General features: G+C 41.4%; 1 long non-coding RNA gene across 1 annotated transcript in view; it reads left to right on the forward strand.

Moving 5' to 3' along the window:
* The first annotated feature begins 3222 nt into the window (after nt 1-3222).
* The window catches only part of LOC104841898, a 30468-nt gene continuing 17584 nt past the window's right edge, over nt 3223-16106 (forward strand). Inside the window, exon 1 of the long non-coding RNA XR_775414.1 lies at nt 3223-3521. This is a non-coding gene — a long non-coding RNA (uncharacterized LOC104841898). The remainder of the gene's footprint in view (nt 3522-16106) is intronic.

Raw genomic sequence — 16106 nt, forward strand, 5'->3', positions numbered from 1 at the left:
CTCAGCTCATGATCCAGAGGTCACTGTGTGATAAACCATTCCCGAAAAAGTGACAGAACAGTAAAGGTTCGGATAAGTTTTTAATCTAGAAAGGGAAGAGACTGAGAGGAGATTGTGAATGTCATAGTTTAGGTAGTTGCAATGAGGAATGGAGGAGCTCTTTTCCTTGATCATTGTGAACAAGACAAGAAATAGTGTGTTTAACTTTGCAGCAATGGAACTTAGAAATACCCTTTTTGTGGTTACAGTGGTGAGGGACTGGAATAAATTGTCTTTTAAAAGCATGGGATCTCCCGAAAGGGGACTTGTAAGCTCTGGTTAGAAAGCCATTTCCAAGGACTAGAATGTGTGTGATTGATCCTGCTGTGAGACAGAGGTGGGTTAGCTTCCTTTCAACTCTGCTTTTTGTCATTCTTCAGCACATTATTGCAAGCAAGTAAACTTGTGGGTTAAAGGAAGCAATGTCATGTATGAGCAGTGCCACACAACAAAATACATTATTTGCATCAACCACTGCTAGAGGAAACTTTGTTGGATTTATTCCTATCCAGGAACAAAGATGAGGTACTGTGAGAGACAGTCAAAAGGAATGTCCGACGAGTCAGAAGAAGAGATAAAGGGAGAATCAGTTATACCACATTAATTACATAAATTAGTGGCCATTTAAATCAAGAACAGTCTGTTTCTTGTGTGTGGTTTTAGTGTGTTTAACCTATGTTTGGTATGTTAGAAGACATCAGAAGATATTTTCATGGAATAGGTGAACTACAGGATCTCTTCCTTAGAAATATCCTGCTGTATTCTGTTGTTGGTAGGAGGCAAAATTACTTCCATTTACTAAATCAATACTCAAGTTCCCATATTTCCCTGTATGCTATAATTGAGAAATTAGGAATACCCAGTATATGCTCATATCAATAGACATACTGGATTAACTGAATATGTTCTGCAATCTGTTTCATGTAGCAGCTCTGCTAACCTGATCTAAGGGTCCTTCCTGAGCTTTGAATATATGTGAAGCATCTGGCTTTGCTAAGAAAATGAGGCTAAACTGTAGATCTTTCTTTATAAAGCATGAAAACAGAGTGTGGTGGGGCTAAGCTACTGCCAGAAAAGTTACTCTTTTGCATAAGATAACCTGTCCCCTTTTCACAAAGACCCAGTGTTTGCCATTTAGATAGCGCACACAAGCTATAGGTTGGAGTTTTTCAAGGGGAGGATTAGATAATTCTGTCCATGTGACTGCAAGCTAAGGCAGTTCTCAGGGCCTTGCCCTTTAACTTGTCCTATCGCTATAAGAGAATAAAGAGCTGATCTAGCTCAGGTCTTTGACAGTAATCACGTGTGAGGAGTTTGGCCAAGATCTGATATTGCACTTACTGCCAGGTCACAGGGAGAGAAATCTTGAGGTCTTTTCGTTTCTTACATCTTACCTGTGCAACAGAAAGACAGCTTAGTCAGTGCTGAACAAATGCCATGATCTGACTAAGGGCTTACCCAAAATATGAGCACAAAGGAAGTGTCTTGTTTTGGACAGTGTGGTGTTTTGGAGATTTTTTTCAGGCTCTAGAGCCACAGCAGTGAGTGGAAGCCCTGCCACAAATTGCAGTGGTCAGGCCCTGTTCCGGGTCCATCCACTTGGCATCAACCTTGCAGAAATCCTCAGTGTCGCTCCGATGGGGCCATCAGTCGAGGCGCTCTAGGAGGAGCCCCTTGGAGCCGGCTCCAGTTATCCAGTTATCCCATCTCTTTTACGGACCAAAACTAAATGGCCTCATTGCTGCTTCTCTTCTGTGAGGAACTTAAAAAGAACATCAGTTAAAGCAATGACAAGGCTTTATCAAAGAACTCCATTTTGCAGTCTCTGACAAAGACATCCAGGTGATTCCTCTGGATGGTGGCTCTGGCTTACTGTGTGCCCCTTCAGCCAGAGAAGCGTCTACTCTGTCTGAAGTGCAACATGATAAAGAGGTCAGAAATAAGTAATACATTTACCCAGTTATTGCAGGGGCTGAGCTTAAGTGGCCACAGCTTCAACTGGCCGCTCACTCTTGATCCCATGTATTGGCATAACCATGGGAGTTGCTTGTCGTTTCAATGTCCTCTTTGCAGTATGCCTGGAGAACCAGAGGGTTAACCCAGCTTCTCTTTTCAGAAGGAAGCTGCACCGCCCCGGTTCACGTACCTCTCTCCATGCCTCGGTGGGTTTCCCATGGCTGCACCAGCCCCCCTGGCGCAGGCACCCCACGCGGAGCGGAGGATGCCCCGTGGGGCTTCAGCGGTGCTCTCCGCGCGAAGGAGGGCTGCTCGCCCGAGTCCTGCCAGTGCCGCGCAGGCTGGGGGGAGCGACCCACCTCCTCGCCCTGCTGCATGAATGGGGGCTTTTTCCTTTTCCTCGCAAAGCTTCCCTGCGGGGCAGCCGGGGCGACCCTGGGGAGGGAGGGTGAGTGAGCCCCGGGAGGAGGAGGGCGGTGGGGGAGACCGTCCCCTCTCCCTGCTGCTGCTGCCGAGGCTGTGCCGGAGCTGTGGATGTGGCTCCCCAGAGTTAGTTGCTCAGCAACCAGAATCAATTAATATGCTTTGCAGAAAGTGCAGGGGAAGCCCGAGCTGCTGTCAGCGAGAAGGCAGGAGGCTGAGGGTGCCTCAGGATCCCACTCCCGCCTGGCACCCATTCGGGGCCACCCCACCCTCTCCGAACCCACCGTTGGCTACTGGTCTTTATCCCCTTCTCCTTCCCTATGATGACTTAGCGCGTGTGTCCACAAATCCTTCGGGCAAGGTATCTCCTTGCTCAAGAACTCTCCTGCTTCGAGGGTTTTGCTTTTAGATCTAATTCGTATTTTGGGGTTATTTGTCAAGCTTTCTCCAACGCTTTTCTAGAAATTCACATTCTTTGGGAAGGGAAAGGGACAGCTGATGTTTCTGTCAGATGGTTTTAGAGATTCCTCAGGATGAGAAGGGTTGTCTGGTAGTGCACCGTTGAGCAGCAGTAATGAAAATGCATCATGTGTGAATTGGGAAAGTTTTTGCCTCTTCCTTTGTTACAAGTAATCAACACTGCATATATGAGACCAAAGAGCTGATACTGATTGCTGTGAAACACACAGATAATAGAGTAAATGAGGGATGGTTGGGTTTTTTTCTTTTTCTTTTCGGCATAGCAATTTCAGGGCTTCGGTAAGGTATTATTTTCTTTCTTTCTTTCTTTCTTTGATTTTCTTTGGAGTCCCTCTGATGACACCACGAATCTGGGAATGAAGAACTTCTTAGAGCTGATTGGAAATGGCATTGCGGAGCTGAAACTTAACTGGAGGAAATATATCTCCTGAAGAAGAACATATAATGCACTGTAAGGATCTGACTTCTGGTGAAAAATTCAAGCCTAGAGAAAACTTGTCCGCTTTGTTAGGAAGAATGGGTTGGACAATTTTCTTCAATTCCAAAGGATATCTGAATGCCATGCTGAGCTTAATCTCTGCAGCATGCTCTGTGCTTCTCATCTCTTCCTGATGCACTGCATGGTAAGGCCTTTTTCCTTCCTTTTAATAATAACCATATTTCTGTTATGGTGAGAGGTAAAAATAATAGCAATCATCAAATGAAAATTGAAAAAATGTAGAAAGCTAACAAAAGAATGTTTGTTTGTATGGTTGTTTCCAGGAGCAAGTGTCCTGATTACTGCAGCAGCTTTGTAAGATCATCTCTGTCTTTCTCCCTTGCTTTGTGACAGTGTGTATGTGCGTGTGTGGGTTTGTGCACACCTGTGCTGTCATTTGCACTTGGACTGGAACACCAGTAGCTGTATTGTGCATATTTCCACACTAAAGAGGATGCTTAAGAATTTGTTTTGACATTTCTCTCTCTTTTCCCCCTCCCTCCATTCCCCTCCTCCTGCCTCCTCTTTCTCTCACTCTGTCTGTCTCTCTGGGGTCATGGTGCTATATCTTCCCTGCACCTCAGTCATGCACTGACCAATAGAAGGCAAAAATAGAAAGTAAAAGAAATCCTGTATTAATGTAAGAATAGTCCTGAAAAAGTATTATCTGAGTAAATAAAAGATACAGAAGGGTTTTGAATGTCTGCAAGATCTGCAGGTACGAAAGATTCACTTTATTTTATTTCACATGGTGAATAAATATCAAATGCAGACTTGGATGCTGTGTTTTAGATACAGGGGGAGGCAGATCCTTTATACATGCCAGAAAGCCAAAAAATGACCACTGTGAATTACAACAATGTTACTCTTGATAACCTAAGTCATAAAATAAGCAAACCCAGTACGAGATATTCTCATGTCATGTAATTTTTGTCATGTATTAGTGGGATATTGAGAATTATTATAAATGGCTTCAGTGGATGTTGTGGGGTATTTTTCATTAATAACTGTAATGTGTTTTCATCTTCCTGGATGAAAGGTGCTAGGGAAGTGCAAGATGATGTTATTAACTAACTACCTGACTTAACAAAATTTAGGGTCATTATCAGGAAATTGCCAAGCAGATCAGTAATTACATAGTGAGTATACTGAGATGGAAGGTTAGTTTTCCAGAAAGCCTCGTTTACTTGGACCTCTGTTTCAGAAATTAGGGTAGAACTAAAAGATGAAAGAGTGGGGATGTGAAATATATATATTTTCTTGTGCATTCTGGTTGATCACTGAGTTTGGAAGAGGGAAAGTTGAGTGCCTCTTGAGGAGCAAACTGTGGTAAGGGCCTGCCCCTGCTCTAAGGGTAATCCCTTGCAAATCTCACTCCTTTTGATGGGGTTAGAAATGGACCAGGAGAGAGTTTGTGGCGGTTGTCTGGGGCTGTCCAGCTGGATATGGAGGTGACGGTTTCCTGGCAGCAGGTGGTGAGGGTGATAGGGATGCAAAAAGCCAAAGCAAAAAGGCCAGGCCAGGCCACACCAGGACTCATGAACAAGAACCAGAGCTTGAATACTATTCAAAAGATGGAATTTTGTGGTAGTTTCCAATACACCTCCTCCTTGTATGATGAAGGACTCCATAAGACAGTTTTTAGAGAGAGATTGGCAATGCAGCTTTTTCAAATCACTGCAGTAGGAGGAAACAGAGACGATACAAACATTCCTGTGGTGTGACAATTTTTCAGTAGGGTTCAGAGGAACCAGCCTTGGTTTTACGAGTAAAGGTTCAAAATATGTATACATGTGCATTGAAGTAGATTTTTTTGTGTATTTTACCATCTAAGAAGTGTGACTACTAGAACAACCAATAAGGAAAACTGATGAAGGACAAAACAACCCATAAATGTCATTTTCCAGTCTTCACTGTTGAAAGAAGCTCTTACTTGTGGAAGTAGTCCCCTCAGCTCTTTTATGTGAACAAGGACTGCATCCTCAACTCAGGTTTCCCGTTGCAAATCTCTCCTCACATCAGCAGTTCTATTTCAATCAATGGGACAACTGTATGAGTAAGAGCTACTCATGTGAATAAATTATTGAAGGTTTTATAAGACCAGGCTCTTTGATTGTCATGGCAACAGATTTATTAGGCTTCGGGCATAATTTGTATTTCCCTTCTAAACAAAATCATTTTTCCTTTTACCCACGTGAATCCTTTTGCCTTGTAATTAGGACAAGAAAAATAGGTTAATTACATTCTTAAAGATCAGGCAACTGTACAGATACATTGTTAGGGAAGAATTATCAGAGTATGCAAAAGTTTACTTTTATTAGTGGTCTCCACATCCGAGAAGTGTATTCTTATTGGAATCATTCATTGCCTTATTTATTTTTGTGACAGTATTAACATTGCTACTAGGTATTGCCAGTTCTTCTGGTAACTCATAAAAAAAAAAAATCCTTTAAGTTATCACTGATCTTATAAAAGTACTCACTATTATTAGGTTCAAGGTTACTTACCAAACTTTCCGCTACATTAAATATTTTCATATTTTAGTTAATACATGATGTTTAGCTCTTTGATTCAGGAACATATTTATCTTTAGGGTATAGAAACACAATATGAAGTCATAGTTATAGTAAACTTCCTACAGAATACAGATATATATTGAAATAGGAAGCATAAAATCATCCAGATTTTCTTTCCCTGTGCAATTTTGCATGCTTATAAATGTCTGTATTATCAGGTTATATATCACATAACAAGAAATATTTCCTTCATTGTAATTTGTAAAGAACAGTTCCTTTTCAGAATACAGTGCATTGGAATTTTTTTTGCGCATTATGGAAGAAAGAAAAATATTAGAAAAAAGAAAGCATAGCAACATTTAAAATGTATCCAGTACAGTAATGCAGCAATAGGTTCATTTGTTTTTTTTATCGCTATGATAGCAACATATACATAGCAAGAATAGTAGATTATTTTCTAGAGTGTGTGATTTTGAGAGAGAAGGTTTTGCATGATACAGGATGTTTGTCGTCTTAAGCAGATATTTCTGTCAATGATTTACTGTGACTTAGAACTCTTTCTTTAGTGACATTTTTAATCATTTATTTTAAACATTTGCACAACAGCTGTATTTGGTTCTCTGTCTCAATTCTAAAGCAAGTAAAATTAGTAATTTCCTTTTCTTTTAAGATATTATTCAGTGAAGGTCTGATGCTGAAAAAACATGTATTTCATTTCAGTCCATTGAACTGTTTCTTTAGATAAACTATGTGAATTAGAGCTCGAACCATCTGCATTATAAGGAAAGTTATACTGAACAGTGGAAATACTTTCCACACTTGCAGCAACTATTTCTAGTCAAGAAAAATGTGCTTTAATAATACAACACATAAGCAGTTCCTGTACTTGGAATGCCTTGAGCTGTCCTGATTCAAGATCTAGCAAAAACCTGATTTTTGAAAGGCCCACAAAAACCCCTAAAGCAAAACCAAACGAGTCTTAAACTTTTGTTGTTTAAACATAAATAGCCACAGAAAGAATATTTATCTGACAAGAAATTTTGGTAGATCAGCATCTGTGTTTTTCATAAACCAGGATAAAAAATTGAAAGGGTGTAATATTTTTAAAAATGTAAAGCTCTGAAAATCTGTATGTATGGAAATACTGATTTCAAAATGACACGTCTTTTTAACATTTTTAATCAGACTTTCATTTGTTACAAGTAATTGTACTGATACCTGTTTATCTGTTTTTCTCAGTGAAAATTTGCAAAACTTTTTTTTTTTTTTTTTTTTGACAGGGAAATGTTTTGTTGTATATTTTTTAACTAGATCGATTATAGCTGTCCCAATATTTATTGGCTCTTACAGGTCAGTTCTTTAATTAGAAACTCTCTGAAGGGCCATCTTTAGCATTAGATGTTATAGAGCCCTATATTACTGATACTGAACAGCAGTTCTTACCAGGTCCATGGTAGACATAAGTTTTCATTGCGATTCCCTCCTTTAATTCTTCTTGTGCCTTCAACAAAAAGCGGGCCTCCATTTTGCTGAGAGTTTTACGGATACCAGAAGAAGTAGTTTCTACTACAAAAACCTTCAAGAGGCCTTCAAAAGGCATGCAGGCAAGAAGTAGAATTAATTGAGTATTAATATCCTTATTAAATAGATAAGGAACTGAGGAACAAAGAAACTGCCCAAAGCTATACTGGCAAGGGAAGAGTTCGGAATTGAACCCAAATGTCCTTATTCTCAGTTCATCACTGTCCCTGCAAGGTTGCTCTTCATTTTGTTCATTTTTTTGTTTAATGACTTGCATTTGGACTTTTAAGTTAATACTAGTTGAAGTATCATATATGAAAGGGAATTATTGAGGCGTACTTCCTTTCTGATCTGACACAGTTGTCCTAAAAATTCTTTTTTCGCTCCCAAGCCATTCTCTGTGAATGTAACCATTAATTATGTAATTGCTTTACTACACAGGGGAAGTATTTCCTAGATTAAACAGAAAATTACTAAATAGAAATATCCTAAGCATTCCATACAGGTTCTGGGGGATGTACATGTGTATCTCTTAATGCTGTCAGGGTTTAAGGACAGCTGTGGAGGTATGTAAATGAATCAAATTTCAACGCAGAAAAAAAATCCAGTTACAAGATAAAAAGACTGATGATTTGCTATCTAGAGTTCACACAGGTCATTATGAATCCAGCACCTGTGGGTAAAAAGATGACACAGGGAATATGGTACCTAACAGTGATTCTTATTAACCCTGGTATGCCTACTCTGCTCAAGGTAATTCTTTCAGCTTTTTATCCTCTTTATGAAAAAGAAAAAGATGATTTGTACAAAAAGTACTTAGCTGCTAAAATTACATCTGAAGTTGGGGAAAAAAATCTGCCTTGGCATCTTAATACAAACCCAGGAAAATTTTGTACATGTCGAGAAGGAAAAAAAGCTTTTTGCAAGTGTGCCAGAGTTTTGGAATGAGTTCTGCAGCAGAATATCCCAGAAGCTTAAGGAGTATCTGCCTCACTCTGGTCTACTGATACAGCTCCAGCTGTGACATACTTCTGGATGCTGACAGGTACCGAACTTACCCAATTACCCAATGACTTATTAATGTAGAAGAGTATGAAAGTCTGATTAAAAGCAGTACTTCCACTGGAAACCTTATTTCACTTGTGTTTTATTCTTGAGAAATGTTAAGAAGAGAACTTAAAATGCACCCTACTGCATCAAGTACTCTTATTTTATCTGACATGAACTTCTTACTGGTGTACAATTGAAAAGGGTTAGAAAGGAATGCCTTAGTCAACACATACTCCACCAGAGCGAGCAATTACATAACTTGCTTCAAAATCCTGTTCTCCAATGCACAGAGCTCAGGGCAGCCAGGAGGATCACCTGCACTCTATTTTCATCAGCAGTGATGGTGCACAGGGTTGTCCCCAGCCTACCTCAGCCCTCCATCCTAAACTAGACCTAATGGTATCTGTAAATATCGTAAAAGAGGTTCTGAAAGGCTTTTCCAGCAAGCTAGCAATTTTTCCGTGGACACTTTGATATTAGAATACATAAAAGTGTTTAAGTTCAAACACACGCTGGTGTTTAAGACCTTAATTTATCATACGGCCCCTAGTTTTTTTTAAATTGGGGGGCTGAAGGATTCAAATACCTTTGAGGATCTGAGCATGGGGTTTGTAATATTTGTATATTTTCTATAACATTAATAGATCAGAAAAGTAAATCTAATGATATAGTATGGTAATTATTGAACTTTGACAGGTAAGGTGGTTTTTAGTTGGGTAAGAAACATTGGAGAACCACTGAAGTCCACGAACATAAATAAAGAATTTCATTCATGGTAAGAGCCTCAGAAACAAAAGGCCAGGAGAAAAGTTGATGAGCCAAAGAGATCAGTAAGCTTTGACGAAATAAGAGATTGCAAAAAGGGTAAAGGATGTCTGGTACATCTCTTTATGATAAAACAGAGTGGAGGAATGCCTGTTCCAGTTTTTAACCAAGCTAGACAGAAAAGAGTGGTGTGAGTAGGAAACAATGTGGTGCTTGTGAATATAATCATGCCTTAATGGTTTGTTACCCATTTAATGAGGATATTAATGCAGTACATATTCTTAACTTCTGACTTCTGAAAATTTAGGACTTGCCATTTTATGCATATGTCTTTAGATATTGAAAAGCATCACTTTCTCCTCCATGTGAAACTGTGATATATTTGATGAGAAAAATTAGGACTTTAATTTGACACATCCCAAAACCTAGCAATACTGTCTGTAAAGTGAAATGTTACTATGTTAAGAGTACCAGAAACTTTCCTTTAAGGAAGGCAAGTCTGGTGCTTGAAAACAAAACCATTTAACTTTTTGGATGAGAAAGCAACATGGCAAGACTGTTTATTAAGACCTGTGACTTGTGTGTTGTTGGAATTTCTTTTTCACTTTGTGCCCAAGCCAAAAACTGGTTGAAAGGTTTTTGTTCAGGTATTCACAGCAAATGTAACTTTTCATTGAATATAAAAGCAGTACAAAATATTTAGCAGGAGACGGTAGGATTTTGGAAGGGCTTTTAAAGCATTCTTGAAAGTGGATCTTAATGGATGACCACAATGGCCCTAAGGATAGTATTGTTTCTGTGCTGCTGAACATAGTACTTGTTCTCCATCTGTATTAAAAAAAGCTAGAAAACAAAGCTTTCCTTAGGAAGAATCATCTGTTTCACTGATGTCATATCCATTTGCTTTGGGTTCCTGTGTTTTCATTCCATAGCAAATGCTTTACTTTGCATCAAAATGCTCTGGAGCTTGGCACAGCTGGATGCTTTCTCAAAACACTGCTGTGGAAATGTGTCACAATCTACATTGTATCTGCTCCTTTGGAGCCACTCTCAGATATTGTTAACTCAGTACGAAGGGAACATCATCTTTGACATGACTTCATGCAATGCTCAGAGTGTTTCGATGTGTCATGTCACTGAGAACATCTTGAGTGTGCAATGTGATGTACCTTGTAATATGGTTTTACTATCACTTTAATATCACATCAGAGCTGACTGAGGAAGGGTTGGTCTGTTACTTCTGCTCCTAATTGTTATCCCTCAAATTCTGCATCTGTTTCTGTGCTTTGTAATGGAATTGTAAGGGATCACTGGTATGTTTGGGTCTAGTTGTTGTCCCCACCCTGAAAACCATGCAATGGATGTTTAATGCAGAAAGCCCCACAGAGCATTTGCTCCATCCATTCATGCTCACCACAAAATAATTCCAGTCCTCCTCACCAAATTTTAGTAAGCTAGGAAAAGACCACTAGTCACATCTGCAATGTCTCACAAGAGGAGATAGATCAAAAGCATCACTAAAGCCTTATATTCCTTTGGGGGGAAAAAAAAAAAAAAAAAAGTTGACCATGCCTAATGTTACAGGGAGAATCCTGCAACAGTTTTGCTGAATCTGTCTCCAGATTCATTTGTGATCTCTCACCTGGCTTTCAGTAGATTTATGAGTACATGAAGAAGGCACACCAAATGGGCATCACAGGGATTTTAACGACAGAAACACTAGTGTTCCCTACCTCACAACCTGTTCCTACCCACAGCCCTTCTCTGGAGCCTCACATGGAGGTGCAGTACTTCCCTGCAGAAGTCAGGTCACGCATGGATCCCTGCAGGTTAAGCACAGGAGTAGTGCAGTGTGAATATGATGCAAACAGGCAGGATCAATTAGCAATTTCCTTCATAAAACAGAGGAGACCTTCATGACATCAGTTTTTTAGGGACAAATCCCAGAAGTTTTTACCAAGTTACAACACATTAATTACTATGTACCTTAAGAATCCGGTGGCATGTCCTCCTTGGCCACACATTTCTAGCAGATGCCTGCATCTTCCCTTGACCTTTTTTGTGTCTATCCCAGTCCGTGTGGACACACATTGCTAACTCCCATGACAGTGTTATCTGGGTACACCTGTCCATTGTATGCACGTATGAACTGAGCCTCTCACCCCTTCGGTGCATACATGCATACCCCTCCTGCAGAGAGACACAGCTGTGAGTTCACTCCCTGTCCTGCCTCTCCAGGGACCTCAGCTCCCAGTCCCCTGTGGCTTATGGACAACTCCTCAGTCCTTGATGCTGCTGCTAAGAACAGACCCCTCAGCTGCGTAAATGGTGTGTGCACAAAGGATGTCTCCCAGGTAATTAAAACAAAACGGCCAGCATGGCTTTACAGGCCACAGCCATGTCTCTCTCTCTCTCAGTCTATGAGCTCTGTCAGCATGACCTTGTGGGCTGTATCCATCACAGATGCTCCCTGTTCCTCAATGCAAAGCCCAAGCCTTGTGCACAGGATTCAACTTTCACCCATGTGTTAGTATGTGGCTGCTGCTGCTTTTAGAAACAGATCCCATGGAAATGCAATGAGCTGAGATGCTCTGGATAGCTGTTTGGGTAAGGAAATTGCAACCAGGTAGGACTTTTCCACTTCGGCTGCTTGGTTTGCTTTACACTTTGGGTGTGAAATACAGTGCTTTGCATGCGAACGTGCCTGTGTCCTCTGTGCTGGGTTGAGAACTACCTTCCTACTTGGGATTGTCACAGCTGGTGTGAATTGAAGAGGAGCCAGGAAATCAGCACTTAAGAAAGTCCCAATAGCCCCAGTTCCCCACAGAAACAAGTGGCTGGGCTAAAGCTGCTAACTGCTTCACACTTCTTTTTCTCCTGGTCTGGAGGTATGAAGTCCTATTCCCTTCTCTGCTTTTATAAAACATAAAGATGCTGGTTTCTCCTGGAAATCAGGTTACAACCACTGTGTGAATCAGCTTCCAGGTCTGTTTGTCAGGGCTACTGAACCTTGCTTGTGTGTCCCAAGGTGAGGATTAATCTGTTAATGTTTGTAAAAAGCTATGTAAATGATCTGTATCATGCTGACAGGTCAAGTACTTCATTGCTCACTGGCTGCTCCTTCTGACAGTTTAAGATATACACCAAAAAACGTCTATGCTTTCAAACGGTGTTCACTGATGTAGCTTGACTGGCTTAACCCTCTTGGGATTTGGCCCTACTTCTTCTAGCTTACGGATTGGGTGATACAGCACAAATACGGAAGGCTGATGCTTTTTCACATCACCCAGAATACAATAAATGCATCGATTTATGCTTGTGCAGGACCATAAGCTCAAAGGAAACCTCTTGGATCTATTATAGCACATGTGCAATTCAGGTCCTGAAGGACACATGGAAAGCAAGGAGGCCAATCAGAGCTCGATGCTCTGCTTGGCTGTGGGCAAGAGGCAGCAGCAGAAGCTGATTCTGTGAACCGTTGGCAGGATTTGGCCCCGCTGCACCCAAGGGAGCTGCAGGTGCTCGGAATGGCTGCGAGGCTCAGCACGAGCCCCTCTAAGAATGTGACTCCTACCTAAGACAAGGGTGTGCTTGAAATCTGGGTTCATTTTTGTCCTGTGCTTATCACATAGATTGCAGCTATTATCAGTTATTGAGATCAGGGCCTGAGAGTGGTAGATACTGTACAAACAGTAGGAGAAACAGGCTCTTGTAGGGAATTAAATTCCAAGTGAATGCAACTTCCATAACTAACTCTGCAAGCACACAGAACAACAAAAGTGAATAACTAGTTTCACTGGCTGCTTTACCACATATCTGGTCCCAGTTATCAGCATTACATATAGATTTTTATGTTGATTTTTTATATGAATGATTAATACTTTCATTATCTTTAATGCTTTTTGTAGTGAAGATCATTTGCCACTGTGTTTGCTGATGTGTCTGGTGGTGTAGCTATACTTTTCCTTAAACACCTAAGCTAGAAAGCTATGCTGCTGCTTGAGGCAGGGGCTGCTCTCAGTACAAGCTATTACTAAATGAGAATAGGACAGCCAAAAGAAAGGGACTTTCTGTGAATCTTCATTGTCACATGGTCCTCTTCTTTTGAGGCTACTGGAGCTGATAACTTACTATGTGGGTCATTTTCAGGGACTAACAAGGATCTGGGGTCAATACATATGCTAGCAATTTGGGTGACTAAGTTATGAAAAAGTATTTTTTGTTCCTGCTACTAGTGCTTTCTGGGCAACTTTTGCTTTCAAAGCCTAATCCAGTACCTGGTGGAGTCAGTGAGAATTGTGCCACTGATTTCTTCCACAGCTGGATCACACTGCTCGCTGGTTTCATCACCACCACTGGTACAATTGCTGTGGTAGAAAATAAGAACAGACTGTGGCTTTGCACTTTGTTTCTTTACCTGAAACTTTCTTTCCGTTCTTTTTCTGCTTCAAACATTTATCTGCTACATACTCAGGGTACTTCAGCAAATGTTCAGGGCATATCTCTGTGTCTCTGCACAACGCCTTTGCACACAGATCTCCACTGGTACTAGCAGAGCTGCTCTGCAACTGCGTACCTCTGAGATTTAGCACACGTCTTGGTTAGTTTCACTCAGCCAGCCTGTTTGTCAGCCACAAAACTCCATGAAAATGGTTTACAGGAACAGATTTCTTCTTACTCCTCATAAAATGACTGCATATCTCCATTTAGGGTGTTTATTTTCACTCGTACTAAACAGCCTGTATAAATGTACCCAGCTGGCATTGGTCTAGCTGGATTAAGTAATGGGCAGAGGAAAGCTGGTAGGGTGTGGGCTTCAGGGTGCATCTGATGGATGTAGCAGGACTGTGGCTGTGCTTTCAGGTAGCTGCTCCTCATGGGGCATGCAGGCCCTTGCACTTTCTTGGAGACTTCTGCTCCCACTTGGCTATGTTGGAGCTACCTCGGGCACGGTTGTGTGTGCAGCAGTCCTGTAACTGCAGCAGAGACATAGCTGATGTCAGTTATAAATGGCTGCAAGTTGGAACAGGAGGAATTTATGAGCCATGTTTGGGGGCTTTTAAATTCCTTGTTTACTGTGCTGTTAAAAAAAAAAAAAAAGGTGTAAGATTATAACAAAATAATGAAGACCAAACATCTGTAAATCTTCCTTTGCTGAGATGCCTAGTAATATTCTAGTGTTTACAGTTTTGACAGCAAAATGACACAGCCCCCCCCAAACTTAGCATTTACAAGAAGTCAGGAATGAGAAAACAGAAGGAGGGCAATAGAGACTTGTGCTAACAGGGGGATTACAGCTCTTGAGAGAGGGCAATGTTCCATGTATGAAGAGCAGTCATTTTTGCAAGTCCCTGTTTTCCTGGTTAGCAACTACCACCTGGCAACAGTGAGGGAGAAGCAGCCCATACAGTGCTTTGACAAGGTGGGAATCGTGTGCTTTAATGAAATGTTTGGTAGCTCGGCACAGCATTTTCCCAGCAACGCATACCTGGGAAGAGAGTGATAATGAGCGGGGAGGATGGAGACGCAGTTTCTCAGAGCCAGGATTGTTCACGCTGAACAACTTCCCAACTGCAAAGGGTGTCCCCATGCTCGCAGAGGTGCCTCCCGGGACCCCAGAGGCCCTAACGCCCCAGTCCCCACCTGGTGCTCTGGCCACTCAGCCATCCTTCCTGTGATAGGCAACAGCCTACAGCAAAAATGTTGTTGCAAGTGCGGCGTGGAAGAGTTTGTTCTTAACTGGTTGTGAAGTGTGCAGAGCGTGGCACAGTCGTCATGCTGGTAGAGCACGGTGTACATGCAGGTATCTATGAGAAATCTATTCTGTTCTTAATTTGCAAATACCTGCATGTGGTGAAGTGCTGTGCATTTGTAAGTCATGCACATTTTCTCCTCAGTAATGTTTACCTTAGCCCCAGGGAGAGTGCAGAAAGCGTAGCTGTGACCAGAATGGATGACTTCGTCAGAGGAGGGAAGTTACCCAGCCTCACTGACAGATTTTTATGAAGGGTTTCCCAAGGCCAGCCTGCAGCAGCGCATCACTATAGATACGCTTTTGACATTTGTAGTCCAAGAAGCAGCAGTGTTCAAAGTAAAACACCGCCAGTGGGTTTCTATAAAAAGCCTGATTCTTGGATTATTTGTGGAGGTTTAAATGTAGCTATGAGTTGTACAACCCTAAGCTTTCACTCAGAAGGACTCCACCAGCCTACATCCGTCCTCCGTTCCCCCCTGAGCACAGTGAGCCGCAGCAACGCTGTTTTGCTCTGCAAGCTACCTGCAACCACTCCCTGCTTGCGAGCAGCTCCTGCTTTGGCTTGCACTCTCGAAGCAAGCTCCACTGGAGAAAGAACTGGAAAAAGGAAGAAGGAATTGGGAGGAACTGGAAGAGAGAGAGTCATGAGCTTGGGATGACGTACTCAGGAATCCTCTGAGTGTTTCCTTTCAGAAATAAGCCAAAAAATGCTCCTGGCCAAACCTTAGCTTCCTGAAAACTGGACAGAACTAATTTTTTCGCCATGAAATAGATTATCCTTTTGGAAAAATAACTGGAGTCTCTCTTACTAACCCATGCAGAATAGATTTTTCCAGTTTTCCTATGGCTGCTGCCATAGGTCCTGGTCTGATTATAGGCGTGAAATGTAGGCAAGTGTAATTATGATGCAGGCAGTTTTATGTGTCCCCAGACAAGTTTTCAAATAACAAAAAGAATATAAATATTGGATCTATGGAAAGAAAATGTCCATTATTAAAATCAACCCACAAGCTTGTACTGTGAAAAAGCTTTCTTCTTCAACACAGCTGTCAGCCCCGCTGAGATTTTAAATTGGAGTTTGTCTAGTGTAACTCTCACTTTCTATTCAAAAAGCAAAGTCAGA

Source organism: Haliaeetus leucocephalus, unplaced genomic scaffold, assembly GCF_000737465.1.
Source record: "Haliaeetus leucocephalus isolate CR32 unplaced genomic scaffold, Haliaeetus_leucocephalus-4.0 Scaffold932, whole genome shotgun sequence".
In the NCBI taxonomy this organism is placed as follows: Eukaryota; Metazoa; Chordata; class Aves; order Accipitriformes; family Accipitridae; genus Haliaeetus; species Haliaeetus leucocephalus.